At 37.5% G+C, this 15,974-nt stretch overlaps 1 pseudogene; it reads right to left on the reverse strand.

The window, feature by feature from the left end:
- Window positions 1–749: 749 nt before the first annotated feature.
- LOC128355561 (calcium/calmodulin-dependent protein kinase type 1D-like) lies at window positions 750–14,065 on the reverse strand (annotated as a pseudogene).
- Window positions 14,066–15,974: the final 1,909 nt, after the last annotated feature.

Raw genomic sequence — 15,974 nt, forward strand, 5'->3', positions numbered from 1 at the left:
ATTTTCCATCCATCATCTCTGTGCAATAAACATGTAAGAATATGAATGTGTCCCAAAAACTGGCCTGGAAGGTTAAAAAAAGTCCAAACACTACAGGTAAAGGTACATTCTCGGATTAGGTTATGGCGCCTAACAGAGAATATAAATGAAGTATCTTAATACAGACATACAAAGGATACAAATGACATAACTGACATGTCAAAGCCATGTTTTATAAACCATCAGATTTCAGTCAGTATTCAGTCAGTCAAATACAAATTTAGAATATGCATAAATTAGCTTTCATATTGCATATGTCACCTAAATCTATTCAAAACAAATACATTTTTTGGTTTATTTGGTATGATGTTAACATTAATATACAATAGATAATAATAGCTTTGAGGAAGTAAATGTCATCAGCGTAAAAGCATTTTGTATGAAATCCTGCTCATGTCTGTTTAAATGTGGTGTTCACTGGAATATCAACAGCCACTCCAGTCCACGTTCAAGTGTTTTTTATAGTGTTCATACTGTCTATGGAACTTGTAGCAAAAAACCACAACAGACATGAAAAATGAAGCAGCAGGCATGTCGACACCTTCATATCAAGGAGGATGCCACCAAGTGTAATGGACTCAAAAACTGGAAAAATAAAGAGAAAGAAGTTAGTTTCTTTATCAGTTACAGGCTGGTTTAAATCAGTTATTTATATAGTCCACGTAAATTCCAACTGAAATATTACACTTCTTACCTGGTTAGCCAGTCAATCACATGACAGAGCAGACTCCAGACTGAAGTGCTTGGTCCTTCCTCTTTGCCACAGCGTTGCTAGATTACATACATATATGAGTCAGTGACAAATGCAGGATGGCAAGATGAGCAATTCAAAAAGATGTTTAAAAATAGTTTTAAAAGCAGCATCAGGTTTGTTAAAATGTACATTTAGTATTTTTGTTGCTTTTATATAATTTGAAATGACATTTGCACCATTTTTTACCAAAAGTAAGACTGAATGCTCCTGAAAATGTCAAATGGTGTAACCACAAAAATATTTTATCCACCTACAGTGTATTTAAGTGTACTTATACAAATAATTACTTCATTTAAAACATCAAGTGAAAAGAAACATTTTTGGAGTATTTCTCCATTTGAATTTTGTCAATATTGAGCAGAACATATCCTTAAAAAAACAACTTTTTTCAAGTAAGTTTTGACATATTCTGTAAAATGTGTTACAAAACACAGTATTGTGTTGCTAAAAGTGGATTATATTTATTCCACATGTTAGTTCACATTTATTTTCCTGTATATGATCAGATTATTATTAACAAATACTGCTTACACCAGTTGACACTGGGTTGCATCACGTCATTGACCCACATGTGTCACCATGGCTCTTTCTAATTAACAAAAAGTAAATGATCTCACAAATTCAACAGATAAAATGTTAGCACTACTTTTTGCTGATGATGTTGATCTCATAATTCTAACATGATGCTCAGGACTTTAATGACCAAAATAGCAAATTGCAGCAGCTCTCACCTCTTGGATGGCCTCAAATGAGCATCGCTCTCTGAATGGAAGGACTGGACTGGCTCTTTGATGGTGAGGCTGGGGGCAGCCTCGCTGTGACTCTCTCTGAGTGGTGGACAGAGACTCCTGCTGGGCTCAGAGAGACTGCAGGAGTGATGACTGACGACGTGGACGAGATTCCCATTTGGATCAAGGGCGTGAGCCTCATCATGGCAGCCCCCCAGCAACTCCAGGTTACTGTGGGAGGGGGCCTGTACCATGATGTCGGGCAAGGCAAGTGGTGAGGGGGGCGGCTCACTGTGGGACAGCTGTAGTTTCTTCATGTGGTTGATGGCGGAGGCTGCGTTGAAGGCTTGCTGTTGGAAATGCACACAAGAAGAAAGAGCATTAATAATAATAATCCTCTGTACTACTTTGGCAATATAGAATTCTGATCTGTCATGCCAATTAAGTTTATCTGAGTCTTTACAACATGGGAATAATGGTGCACATTTTCGTACAGTCTCTCCTGGAAGGCATTCATAATGTTGCACAAAGAGTTGAAAGCTTGGCTCCTTTCTCACCTCTGCACTTGACTTGAATTGAACTTGTGTAAACGGGTACATTTTGGAATTATAGTGCAGCAGTTTGCTTTAGTTACAATTGATGATGAATAGATGGTGGCAAACCCACCACTGGTTTCTGGTTGTAGCTTAATCAGTGTTAGCATTTGTCCTTTCATAACAAAACCAAATGGAGTTGTAATACAAAATAATCATCATGAGGCATCATCATGTCACTAACCTTCCATTTGGATTTGGCAAAGTTTCTCTCCATCTGTTCACAGATAGACTGATAAATGTCCAGGTCTTTAGCTGTGTCTCCAGCAATCCTGCAATAAAGTCAGGGACATTTGTTAGTTTAGAAAATATACATGGTGTGTGTATGTGTGTGTGTATGTGTATTAGATATTCCCTATGCTGTGAGACATGCTGTAAATCAAATTAAAATGTCTCATTTGTGCAATGTCATTGCCTCGCTTTTGAAGACAAAAAGCAAAACCTCATAATGCGAATTATTCAATTATAAGGTGAAGACTTGGTCCAGGTAAGATTAGGGTTAGGTTGAGGTACAGTACCAGTCAACAGTTTGGACACTCTTTCTCATTCAAGTCAATGAGAGGATGTGACTTTTGACTGGCACTGTTAAGTCTCCAGGAAATGAATGTAAGTCAATATAAAATCGACTGAAAAGTGACTGAAATACATCTGTGTGTGTGTGTGTGTGTGTGTGTGTGTGTGTGTGTGTGTGTATAGAGGTACAGAGAAAAAACTAACCAGGGGTGTCTGAGAGCCTGTTCAGTGGTGAATCGTTTTGTGGGATTTTTCTCCATCATATTCCTGATAAATTCTTTGGCTGTTGAGACACAGGAGAGAGAGAGAGAGAGAGAGAGAGAGAGAGAGAGAGAGAGAGAGAGAGAGAGAGAGAGAGAGAGAGAGAGAGAGAGAGAGAGAGAGAGAGAGAGAGAGAGAGAGAGAGAGAGAGAGAGAGAGAGAGAGAGAGAGAGAGAGAGACGTTAGCTTCTGATTAGCATTTGTCAGTTTCACATGAAAGAAAATTGGCCAGAAATGACATATGAAGCATCTTAAATATCATTTTCTAAATTAACAAAAGACACTAACTAAATCCACATTGGGATCCAGACATGAGTGCAAAGTAAATGCTCTGCAGAATACGGTCCTTTAAAAGAGAATCACATGTTGTGTATTGTATTACTGTTAATGTAAAGGTGACTTTACTGTGCTGTGTCAGCATTCTAAAGCAGCAGTCTAATAAAAGGCTACACATCTTTTTGTGGAGCAGATAATCAGAGCATTCAAGGACAATCTATTTTTATTCAACCTGTTTTTATTTACACCAGAACAAGGAAACTATAGCAAGGTAAAGTTTAAAAAATAGCTTATTCAATAGTGTATATATAGAGAACATTATAAAAAACTATTTGTAATCTTAAACATCCTCCACCTGCATGTGGATGACATGTCAATAATCCTGTTTTCTGACATTTTTAATTAGATTGAGATCTAGCACAATTCAAGTTATCTACTTCGGGAGTGCTCAGATTGATCATTGCATTCAAATAAGTTCCTGAAAGAGCAGCAACTCCTCTTTGATTCTTTAGATTTTGTAGCTTATTCCTACCTAACATGGCATTTACTTTAACTTAAAAGTTGAATTTGTTTGCAATGTTCTGAAGTTTCTGACTGTGGTCATTTTATTCTGTCTGTTGGAGTGCAGGTTTGTAATAGTGTGAGGCAGCACTATGATGATGCTGAAACTATACAACTAGGAAAAAAAAGAAAAAGTTGAAAATGTTGGGCAACCTTGTGCTTTTTATTCTTGTCATCCCTCATCAGTATTCCAAATTTTCCTATAGTCAGGAAATGTTTTTCAAATGTTCCAATGTTTTTTTTATTGATTAATTCATGTGCATATTTAAACAGCAGATAAAACCGCTGGATGAAAGCATCCTCATTTAGTGTTCAGTTCAACGCTAGATTTTATTTAAGGTTTTCTAGGTTAGGACGACAATTAACAACTTAATGCCATCTAATTGAATCCCTCACTTCTGGCAGCTGAGATCTGTCCTTGCCCTTTTAGTATTTGCAGTAATTATATGTGTCCTAATCCAAACAGGTTAAACTGTAGCTTTGCTTCCTCTAGTCTATATTAGGTAAAGCTCTGAGGTTATATGAACAAATCCTGATCTGTGCTTAGTTAACACTGAGGTCAATTATAGTAATGGAAGTATTTTTGTTACATTTCTGTAGTAACCAGGTATGGAGTAAGTCACCAGCCATGACCTAATCACATCTCTTTTAACCTCCTCACATTGACTATCAGTATGTTTTAGAATTGTATAGTATTTTACATGACCCAGATTGTTTTTATTGGGTTTATTATAAAATCTAATCTAATTGGAAAGCAAGGAATCTCTGTCTGTATGTATGTCCTCTGCATATCTCATTCATCCAATCTACTTCATATTTGGAGCGTGCATTGCCAGGGACCCAAGGAAGTGCAGTGTTGTATTTGGAGCAATTTGGACAAACAACATCACCAATATGGATAAACTTCAGCAATGGAAATAACCAAAATACAACATTATTTTCTGATAGTTCCACGGCAATTACATTCTAAAGCACATACTGTATAAATAACCATCAAAAACTCCATCCTCATTCCATTACATCCAACTCATGCAGGAGTAAACACAAACATGTGTGAATGCTGTGTTTCAGGCACGGCAGCTGAGGAGTGTGTGAGCAAGAGAGAGAGAGAGAGAGAGAGAGAGAGAGAGAGAGAGAGAGAGGAGCAGTGATGTAAAGCTTTCTCTGAAACAGATAGCCTGTGAATGAGATAAATGACTAACCAATCAGTGGTCTGCAGTGTTTTCGTTTTAGTATCAGCTGAGCTCGAGAAAATTTAATTCACATGGCGTGCTCTAAAAAATACATAACAAAAATATTGCTTTTAAATAAGAATGGACAGACTCTTAGTTAGCTCAAAACTGAAGATGTCTCATTTAAGCAAAAAATATTTTGAGCAAATATTCCCATTCACATGATCCAAAGTGAAGCCACACAAAATAAACCATCTAAGAGCCCATCCACTTTATTTAGTCACAAGATCGGCCCATTCCTTACATTATTACTACTATTATTACTTTTATTTTTACCTGACTCAGAGATGTCGTCCAGAATGGTGAATGAAAGGCATACTCTGCCCTCATGATCTTTGAGAACAGACGAGTCTCATTATCCTCAAAGAAAGGAGGGTAGCCACTCAACCTGCAACACAGAGAGCCCTTTGTTTGTCAAAAGCCTTTCAGCATCTATATTTTGGATCAGTTTTAGAGGATTTAGCAGCTATGGTGCAGTGTTTTGTTCTTGGTTGCAGCAGCATGATAAACTAAGTGTTATAAATATGCTTTAACTCATTCCACATTCTAAACTGAGGGAAGAATTCTGATCTCCTGTATAAGCTCTGACCTTAACATACTGCAGCGTCATACAGTACATCATAAAGGAGAATTTCTGACATTTAGGTTATAAGTTTACAGAAAAAGGTGCTGTGTCATTGTTAGAGAACAGAAATGTACTTACAGGATATAAGTGATGACTCCGATGGACCAGCAGTCCACTGATTTGCTGTAGGGTTTCTGGGCCAAAACCTCTGGAGCTGTAGAATATAAAACACTGATTATCATGCAGGTAACAGAGCCAGAAGGAGCACTGCTTAAAATAGATTACTTTTACTGTCGCATAACATTTTTCTTTTTATATGAACCCTTGGTGACAAAGGATCATCAGGATGTCATATAAAAGGTCAATAGGTAGACTTCTGCTTATGACTTTCAGCAGTCAAAAATGTAACTTCACACATGATTACTGTAATCAGTAGTGTTATTTTTATTCCTAATTTAGAGTTTAGAATATTGAATGTCTCCAATAGTATCCCACTAATGGTAGATTCAAACCCTCCCATTTAGTTTATTAACATGTAAATGTGATGCACTTATAATTATGATATTTTTAAGCAATTAACTGAAATGATACATTTGCTCATTCAGTATAAATCGTCTTCATGTTATAAGTGCTTGACCTCTTTATGTTTGGACCTTTATGAAAAGTACTCCTGAAGAACCCTTCTGTCCTCTAGTGTCCTCCAGTAAAGTGTGCTGCACTAAATAAAACACCATTTACTCTTCATTTGTGAGTACCAATCACTTCTGTTGTTAATGTATGTTGTTATAACAGTTAGAGAAAGTGAAGGGAAATTGCAGGATATAAAAAAGGCAATGAACTGCAAATAGAAATTAACATGTGATCATCTTAAAGTGTGAGGTGTATTTCTTCCAATAACTCACCAACATATCCTGGTGTACCACACGCTGTATGCATCACACCATGCTCCATTGTCTTAGACAGACCAAAGTCACTGACCATGATCTTAGCGTTCTCATCTGTGTTATAGTACAGCAGGTTTTCAGGCTGCTCCGACAAAAAGAGAGAGAGAGAAAGAGAGAGAGAGAGAGAGAGAGAGAGAGAGAGAGAGAGAGAGAGAGAGAGAGAGACAGAGAGAGAGAGAGAGAGAGAGAGAGAAGGGGACAGAGCATGAGAGATGATCAGAGAGCAGCTGGTTTAAGGTTTACAGCAGGATTATAACATTCTCATGAGTTATGTCATCTTGATTACTGTGTGTGTGTGTGTGTGTGTGTGTGTGTGTGTGTGTGTGTGTGTGTGTGTGTGTGTGTGTGTGTGTGTGTGTGTGTGTGTCTGTGTGTTACCTTCAGGTCTCTGTGTACAATGCTGTTTTCATGCAAGTAGCTGACAGCCTGCAACACCTGTTTAATTACTTTGCTGGCGTCCTTCTCCGTGTAAACACCCTTGTCTAAAATGCGATCAAAAAGCTCCCCACCTGATACCCTGCACACACGAACACAAGCACACACACACACACACACACACACACACACACACACACACACACACACACACACACACACACACACACACAGACATAAAGAAAATCATCAGGGTTTCTATATTTTTAGGGATCCTCTAGCATCTTCAATCCCTTTGACAAAAATGCTGTTTACTAAAAGGTTTTGTTGGGGTTTGTAAACCCTCAGAACAAGTCATGCAGTTTCCAAATATACTGAAATATGTCAGCTTGAATTTTGACATTCAGAATCATTATTTTGATGTAGTGGTGCAGCCATAAAAAAAAGTTTCTCCAGCTTTAAAGCTATAGGGTGAATAAAGACACTGTATATGTTGAGGGGTTTATGGCTTTATGCTGCCAGTAGATGGACAACATAAGTATAGAGTATGTGATGCTGCGAATGTTACTAACTTTACTCTGACTTGAAGGTACATTGTAGAGAAAAAAATGGCTTTTCAAGTTGTTAGTATAAAAAAGAACATACATTGTAAATGGTAATTTTTTATTTTAATTTAATATGACTGAAATTCTCATTTTCACATTTCATATGACTCAATATATCTATTATTAGTTGTTTTTTGTTTTTTTTACCAAAATCAGTTGTGAAAATAGGATAATAATGAGTCTACTTACAGTTGCATGACCAGGTAATAGTGTGTTCGACTCTCATAGAAATCCTCCAGTCCCACCACGTTCTCATGTTTTATCCTGAAAGAGCCATTGAGAGAGAAGTTACTGCAAAGGGCAATTAGAGAATTGGTTTAAGGTTCAGCTTAGGCTAAGGGTTGGGTTTAGGCATTTAATAGTGATGGTTAAGGTTAGGGTAAGGAGTTAGGGAATGCATTATGTCAATGAGTGAGTGTGTTTTACCTCTTCAGCACATTGATTTCATTTTCCAAATTGCTATGAGCCAGATGTTTTTTCTTCAGACATTTCAGCGCGTACAGTTTCCCTGTCGTCTTCTCTCTCACCATAAAAACCTCAGAAAAGGAACCCCTACGAAAAAGAACAAACACAGAGGCATAAAGGGAAGAGAGGTTAATAAAGAGACAAATATCATCCATGATTGGTGATGCATCCATCCAACTATTATTATTATAATTTTATGTATCTGTTATAATGTATACAGTACCAGTCAAAAGTTTGGACACAGTTTCTCATTCAATGTGAAGATGTTTGCGAACTTTTGACTGGTGCTGTATATATTAATATAAATTAAATACATTTTTAAGGCAGTTTCCTGTGCTGATTTTGTATTCCTTTACAACTATATTCCTGTTGATGTCAGTGCTTATAGCAAATAAAAATTAAAAAAGGAGCTTTAATAACTTTTAAGGTCTTTTAAGTGTCTTTAAATATTTCATGACCATTAATGCCTAGAACAGGTGAAATCTCCTCCATCCAGTCCAAGTAAAGTCCAGGAAAAGTGTGATTGACTCATTTTTCAGAGTAACTGCATGTCATACAGGCCTATTGAATAAAACATTACAGAGAGAGTGGGATGCAGTTTCAGTCTAATGGAAGCTATCAGCACAAAAGTCATGTTCTTGTTTAAATGGATTCATCAACTTCACAGAAGTGTGAAAGTCTGTGTAAAGTAAGAATAAATATGTGTTCTGAGTTTGACATACCACAGAAAAGTGTGTTGTTAACCACCCTGCCAAATTTAAATGATTAAAATCGCCAAATATATTAAATTAGGCTTCAAAGTTGTGTAAAAATCAGCTTCTTTCTCTGCTGCCAAACGCCGTGGGAGTACCCTCCGAGTTCGCTGAAACCCCGCCCCCCTACCAAGTGTCACCTGTCAATCAAAGTCACCACCTCTACCAGAAATATGGACGCTATGTCTGAGAGCTTTCTGCTGCTAACTCAGCTACTACCTCGGCAGCTAACTCGGCTGCTAGCTTGGCAGCTAGCTCAGCGGCTAACTCGCAGCTAAGTGGCTAACTGTAGACTGTAGTAGTAGTCGTGTGCGCTGAATGTATTTATTAGTGCTAGAGAGGACCTTTTGTGTTTTTTGGGAGTTTTGCAGCTATTGTAAGTAAAAGAAGGGGTAGGGCGAGTGGTATTGACTTGGCTGCAAACTGTAACCTGACCACTAGATGCTACTAAATCTTAACACACTAGTCCTTTAATATATCCAGACAGTGTTGGTTCATAGATATCCTGTCTACTAGTTACATGGAGACATTGCTGTTGCTGCTTTTGTTTCTGACACTCATATTATATTTTGCCCCCTTCTTTAGAGCTAAGTGCTGATTGTTGTGGTGGTTTTGCTTTTGTCATTGTAAGTACTGATTCTGACTCTTGTCTCAATATTTAGTGTTAAACATTCATTAATGTGGTGTTTGTTATTATGTCTGAATATGTGGTGCTACAGTAAGTGTTCATTCCTATGTTGTTTCTGCACTGCATATCTCAAATAGATATGAGGGATGATGATGATGATGATGGAGCCTTCAGGTCATGATGCGGGTGTGCAGAGAGTAAGAATGAATGATGACATTTTCAGTGCTTGGTTTTTCTATGCTCTGTTAAGTTATCTAAAAGTAAACGGGGTGAATATTTCCATTGGACACAAAATGCTAACAACACATAAGTCAAACCAGGCCACCACTGAATGACATCAGTACCTGTAAGCCAGACAGACAAAGACAATTTGTTGGCTGGGCATCAGAATGGCATCTCCACACTCAGGTGGCATGCAAGGTGTAATCCTATATTTAAGGAGTCTGAGCATCTGTACCAATGATACTGCAGCTCTGACCTCAAATAGCCTCAAACCCAAGCACCACATCAATAATTCATGTTATGAATGCATAATACAATCAAAACGTGTAATTAATGTTATATTGTGAGGTTGAGGTTAAATCCTATCACTTTAACTAGTTTGGGTTTTAGTTGAGTGAATAGTACTGTTTTCTACCTTGAGATCTACATTTATAGAAGAAAGAGACTCTATGCATTAAAACCGTATTCATGACTTTAATTGAGAAGCGAATGCACCTTTGAAAAGTCACATAGGCCAAAATAACACGTTGACTCTAACGCGTTTCTAACACCTGTTTGCACAAAACCAAAACACATGCACCTGCTTATACAACCTTCCTTCATTTACAGTCAGTACACCCACACACCAATATAGCCAACCAGACTCTTAATCCTATAATGAAGTGGTGCTAGGATGTTCCAGCACTGCTATATTCTGACGTCAGTGCTCAGATACCTCAGACTCACACACACACACACACACACACACACACACACACAAACACACACACACAGGGAGGGAAGCCTGACTCATTCACAGCCAGTCAAGGAGGGAGCGCTTTAAGCAGCTTTAAGACTAAAAGACGGCTCTGAGGCAGCAACACCTTCAGTTCATTTAGCATCTGTTACAGGTCATTCTGTTGGCTGATGTTGAGAAGCTAATCTGGTGTCATCAATTTCCTGGAAATTAAACTTATAATGAAAATAGAAATGTGTGTGACCACATACCTTAACCTAATCTATTTCACTTATTAAACCTTAAAGAATCACATCTGTGTATTCACATATAAGCCTGAGTCCTACTGTATCTAATGTATCTAAAGTTCAATTAAATTGTAGAAAATTCCATTTTAATTGTCAGATTGTGTTTACATGTAAAAGAGTGAAGTGCCCTTTTACAAAGACAAAAACAGAAACTTTTTGAAAAGTATTATTTTTTGCAGTTAGCACTGAAACTCATGTATCTAGGCCCAGGTGTTCCTATAAGAAAATCAGGGAGTGTATAATAGCATTTTAGTAAACTCTGGATTTTTTTCTCTACACAAAACAAAAGTTGCACCTGAGTTTTACTTCAGAAGTTGAAGTTATAATCATGATCATTACATGATTAATTGTGTAGCTCTGTTGTCTGCTAACAGGTCAAAATGTAAAGTCGCCCACTGGCAGGTTGAGCTGTGAGTGGATTACACAGACAGTGTTAGAGGTTCCATTGATAAAAGAGAGAGAGGTGATGAAAGGATTATCCTCAGACTGTGAGGAGATCTGAGCCTGTTCACTGGGAAGACAGAGAGCAGTACTCCTGTCCATATACTCAGTCTTGTAATAGACTCTGAACTTGTACAAAATTATTTAATGTTAATGTTAAACAGCAGCTGGAATCAGGAATATGGCTGCAACAAAGATATGTGTCCATTCTTGATGATGGGTCATAAAATCTTATTCATGCTCATTAAAACAATCTAGAATCAAAAGTGGTAATCAGAAAGGCTCTTGTGAATGTGACTGGGTCTGCTGCTGTCCGATACAGCGTGGGCCTGTTTTTTAAAGACCACACCCACCACTGCCTCTGCTGCTTGTTGTGCCGCAGAAGGACATCTGCAGGATTTTATGACAGTCCTTCATTCCAATAAAGCACTGAACCAAGCCTATCTGCAATCTGAATCCTCTGTCAGTTACCTTTACCAAGTGACTCCAATGGAGCAAAGCAGTAAACTGAAACTGAGCTGCTACATACACACAGGACCTGCCTCACTCTCCACACCATCTACAAAACACATCTTTCATATTTGGCAATCTATTTAAACTGCAAAATGTCCCATCTGTCCCTCTTATACGCCAACGCCACTGCTGCACTGCACCACAAGTATTGCTGCCTGCTGCTTCAGCCCCACCTCCACCCCCAGCATCCACCTGCACGAGTTGGTCGGGGGGGGGGGGGGTTTCTTATCACTCGCAAATATCTCTGTGCAAATGTAATCTGCAAGCAGTGGTGAGATCAGAGCCTAGACGCCAAACTGTAATTATGTTCTGCTTGCTGTAAATAATCATTTCAAACATTTTCTAGTGTGATTATTGTGCTTTACCTTTTAATGCAAATCAAATCACACCTGGACAAATGGCATTCACTAAAAAAATCAATTCAACAGCCAGGGAACACTTTTGCCCTGAATGGCAATTATTATTAGTGAATTAATAGTCTTCAAATAACTTCATTCTCTTACTAAATAACTAAAAAACCTAAAAGCCTTCTTCAAGTACATCATCTGCCTTTATATTAAAAAGCAGTACTTACGATCCCATTTTCCCCTTGAATTCGAACACATCCTTAATGTTACTGATGCTTTTCTTCCAGCTGCAGATGATCTCTTTACGCCCCATCTTGGCTCTGACGTTACCGTAGACTCCTGAAACACAGATGACATGAATAGTTTATCATCATATCATCATATACAGTATTTCTTATGGGTTAAAAAACCCCACTGGGGTGCCATCATACATCAGCATCTGGAATAAGTTCAGTTTGATCAGTATTACATAAATATATGCTTCTTTTCAACAAAATTCTCATACTGAGTATTATGTACTGGCCTATTTGTGTGTTTTAAGAATGATTTTATGGAGTTTATGGATTTTATGGATCTTATGTCATTTCTGTCTACTGTATGACCCTGTTTGACCCTGTGTAAATCAAATAGTGGGCAGAGTAAGAGATATCTGATGTACTGTATCTTAGCAGAAAGAATCTAGATTGAATCATGGCTGATTAAATCATTACAACAGCAGTTTTTCTTTTATAGTGATTTAGTTGTAGCAGCTTTCCATTTCAGGAAAACTATTATATATTAACTACGTAATTATTTGCAGGATAGATAACCTCAGTGTACATCTTCAGATGCAACATCTGTTGAATGACCAGTTTAAATCTGGCTCTGCGATGCTCTCAGATTGGCTCCATGTGCCTGTGATTATAAGCCTGTGCTGGATACTCGTCAATAAACTCATCTGCAGGTCCAGTTTGAACTTGTTTTAGTAGTTAAACAGCAAATATATCTGCTACCTGTTTAATAATCTACTATGCAGCAGTATATATCAAATGGAGTTTGATTTTAAAGTGTTCAGTTAAATGCCCTGCACTCTGCACTGCACTCATTACTTGAAATGGCCACAAAGTCAGTACAGTGGGACAAAAGTCCTACCCTGACCCTAACCCCTTACAGTTCCATGACACTTTAAGATGTCACCCCACCGTCTCCTTGTATTTTGGTTACATAAATTGTTGGATGTCCATGACTGAGGTCAGTCCTAGCCTGGTAAAGCCTATTTGTGCCTATCAGTTACACAAGATTCAAAAAAGCAGTGGATTAGAGAGGTAAGTAGCAGTGGTTAGTTAATCTTCCCATGTATCCCTGCTCCCCTCCCTACTTCTCATCTCCTGTACTCTTTTTTGTGTCTGCTGTGGGAACAGATTAGCAGCTGATTCCCTGACAGGACAAGAACTGGGTTGTTTCATAATCCTGGCCTTGAAAGGCCGCTGAACTCTGGACTGAAACACTATTAATATTATAATATTAGATATTACATCCTAACGTAGAATGATGGCATACATTAAAGTTACTATCTTAGAAAACTATTGTCACATTTTTGAGTTTACATTGTGACAAATGCAAAATGCAAGCACAAATAAGTAGGCTGTTTTACAACAACATATAGAGACAGTTTCCTTCATGTTATAAACAAGTACATTTTAACTTTATCTTATCTTCTATTAACTTTACTGAATCCCTTTAATTTGTGTTTGTTCGTTAAAGAGGTATCAATTAAAACACTGTTTAAGATGTTTTTGAAAGGCCAAAAACCAAAGCAGCACTACACTGTGGTACACAGAGTTTCTAGAACAGACAGCATGTTGACAACATAAAATGCTGTTCATCTAAGACAAAGTAAAAATGTCTACCAGAAGATGTATGTCAGTTAGTGATATATATGTGAAGGATGTAATGTTATTCAATCAAAATTACAATTCCCATAGAATAACCAAGTATGGTTTGAAGAGAGAATCCTTTTCAGTTGAATAGTTTCACCGTGAAGTACGAGCCAATTTGTGTCCCAATAAGCTCATTCGGTATCTGTTTAAGGTTAAAGTTTAAACTATCATACAACTAAGGATATGAGCAAGAGGCGTAAGTCTACTCTCTCTACAACATGATTGTATCCGTACTGTTTGAAGATAAAGACAGAGAGATGTTCTTACCTGAGAAGCGGAGCAGAGATGCTGGGTTGAGGTGTAAGGGTGCACCTGTCTGTCTGAAGCAGGCTGTCGCTGCTTAACAGCAGTAGGAGGAGCCTCATCCATTCATCTCCTCTGGCTCTAACCCATAGCTCAGCCTCAGCGCGCTACATCATGCTGCATTCAAAGACTGTGGGAAACTGCTGCATTCACAGCACGAGGCTTATTTATAAAGTTGAAACACAATCTGTGCTTTCAGCCTTATAAATAAGCCTACCACTCTTTCTCCAATACGTTTTTAAACATGTTCCTTAGATTCATGGCCATACTAACCATGAACTGTTATATCTATTTATATGTTTTTCATCTTGTTTAGGCTGTTTTACTGTATGCATGGGCAACATGTGATTCATGCATATTGTATTTTTATAATATACATTTGATTTAACATTTGACATTTTGTTCCACATGTAAAATCTACATTGTCAGAATATATGGCATATTAAAGACAATGGACAGCTACAATAATAATGTATAATGCTGCAGATTATCCCATACACTTAGTCATCAGTCATAATCTTCACATCACCTAACCGTATGACCATTCACTCATTACGTATAACTTCTTTGTAGCAGTTATGTAATGACAAACTGTATCTGTTTGAGTATATGTATTGGTTTCTGCAGAGTTGTAACAGGTGCTAAGTTGTTCCTTCCAAATATGCTGTCAAGTGTGCCATTTACTCACAACCTCAAAAAATGTACAGTTCCACTTCCATGTGAACATTTTATCATATCACTAAAGCCATGAAAAGGACATACTGATGTGAATTTCAACTGTTTCAAATTTTCAAAAAATAACCCTAACCCTAACCACAAGGCTGTTCTCCACTTAATCAGCCTGTACAGCCTGTAGATGCTTGAGTACAGTATAAGCTGATTATGTATTGGCTATCATCAGCTGATGCAAATAGATGTACAGTGGGCCAGATAACTGCATCATTAGCTGTCATAATAGACAGCTTGTCAAAGCAGAGCATAAACAAATCTTATGAATACAAGCAGCAGAGAAAAGAGTTACATCATAGACAATATTGAGATACAATGCATGAACAGGTTGTGTGTTAACAGGATAGACAGCAGAACAGAACAGAATGAAACATGTACTGGAATAAATATCAAATAGTAAAGGATTTCAAATAAATACTTGACATAAAATGATTTCGTACCACTAGTAGACTTTACATGTATAATGTGCTCATATGGCAGCCTTGTTTCAGGCCTGCTATCGTTACATCATGAGTGATCAATATTTAACAACATGATAAAAGACATCAAATATTCTTGGACCCATACACCAATATAGCCTATAGATTTTGGTTTCCTCTAATATTGTAAACAGCTCACTAACAATACAATCTGCACATATAAAACAAGGTCATAGAAATTCATGGATGACGAGTATAGGCATAGCCTGAAGTAAAACATGCTGCATCACAGCACAGCTGTACAAATCCAATTCTGTCTAATCAGGTAAGTCCAGGATCTATAAACTATGGATTTAAAAAAAAAAGTTTAATAGTAATGCATAACATTTTATTTATATAAAAATAACTCAGGAGTTGACTTCTATCTCTATGACTTTTACTTTATTATTTATCTCAAAAGGAGTATATATTTTTCATTCCAAAAAGTCAGGTTTAGTCCTCCACAGTAAAGATGCTTAGACTACTACATCACAAGACATAGGCCAATAGAACTAAAACACGCATTTTTAATGTGGAAGGAAATTTAAATAAATACATATATTGAGTGCACAATAAAATATCTAGCAGCGAATCTTGAGTGAAAGGAAACCAAAATGAAGAATATACAGGGTTTGTGGTTTAGGTCTTCAAGTCAAACAGGAAGACAGCGTTCGCTCCCTCCTCACGTCACAACAAAGAGACGTCGTCGACGTCATTTATTGACGTCG

Source organism: Scomber japonicus, chromosome 3, assembly GCF_027409825.1.
Source record: "Scomber japonicus isolate fScoJap1 chromosome 3, fScoJap1.pri, whole genome shotgun sequence".
NCBI lineage: Eukaryota > Metazoa > Chordata > Actinopteri > Scombriformes > Scombridae > Scomber > Scomber japonicus.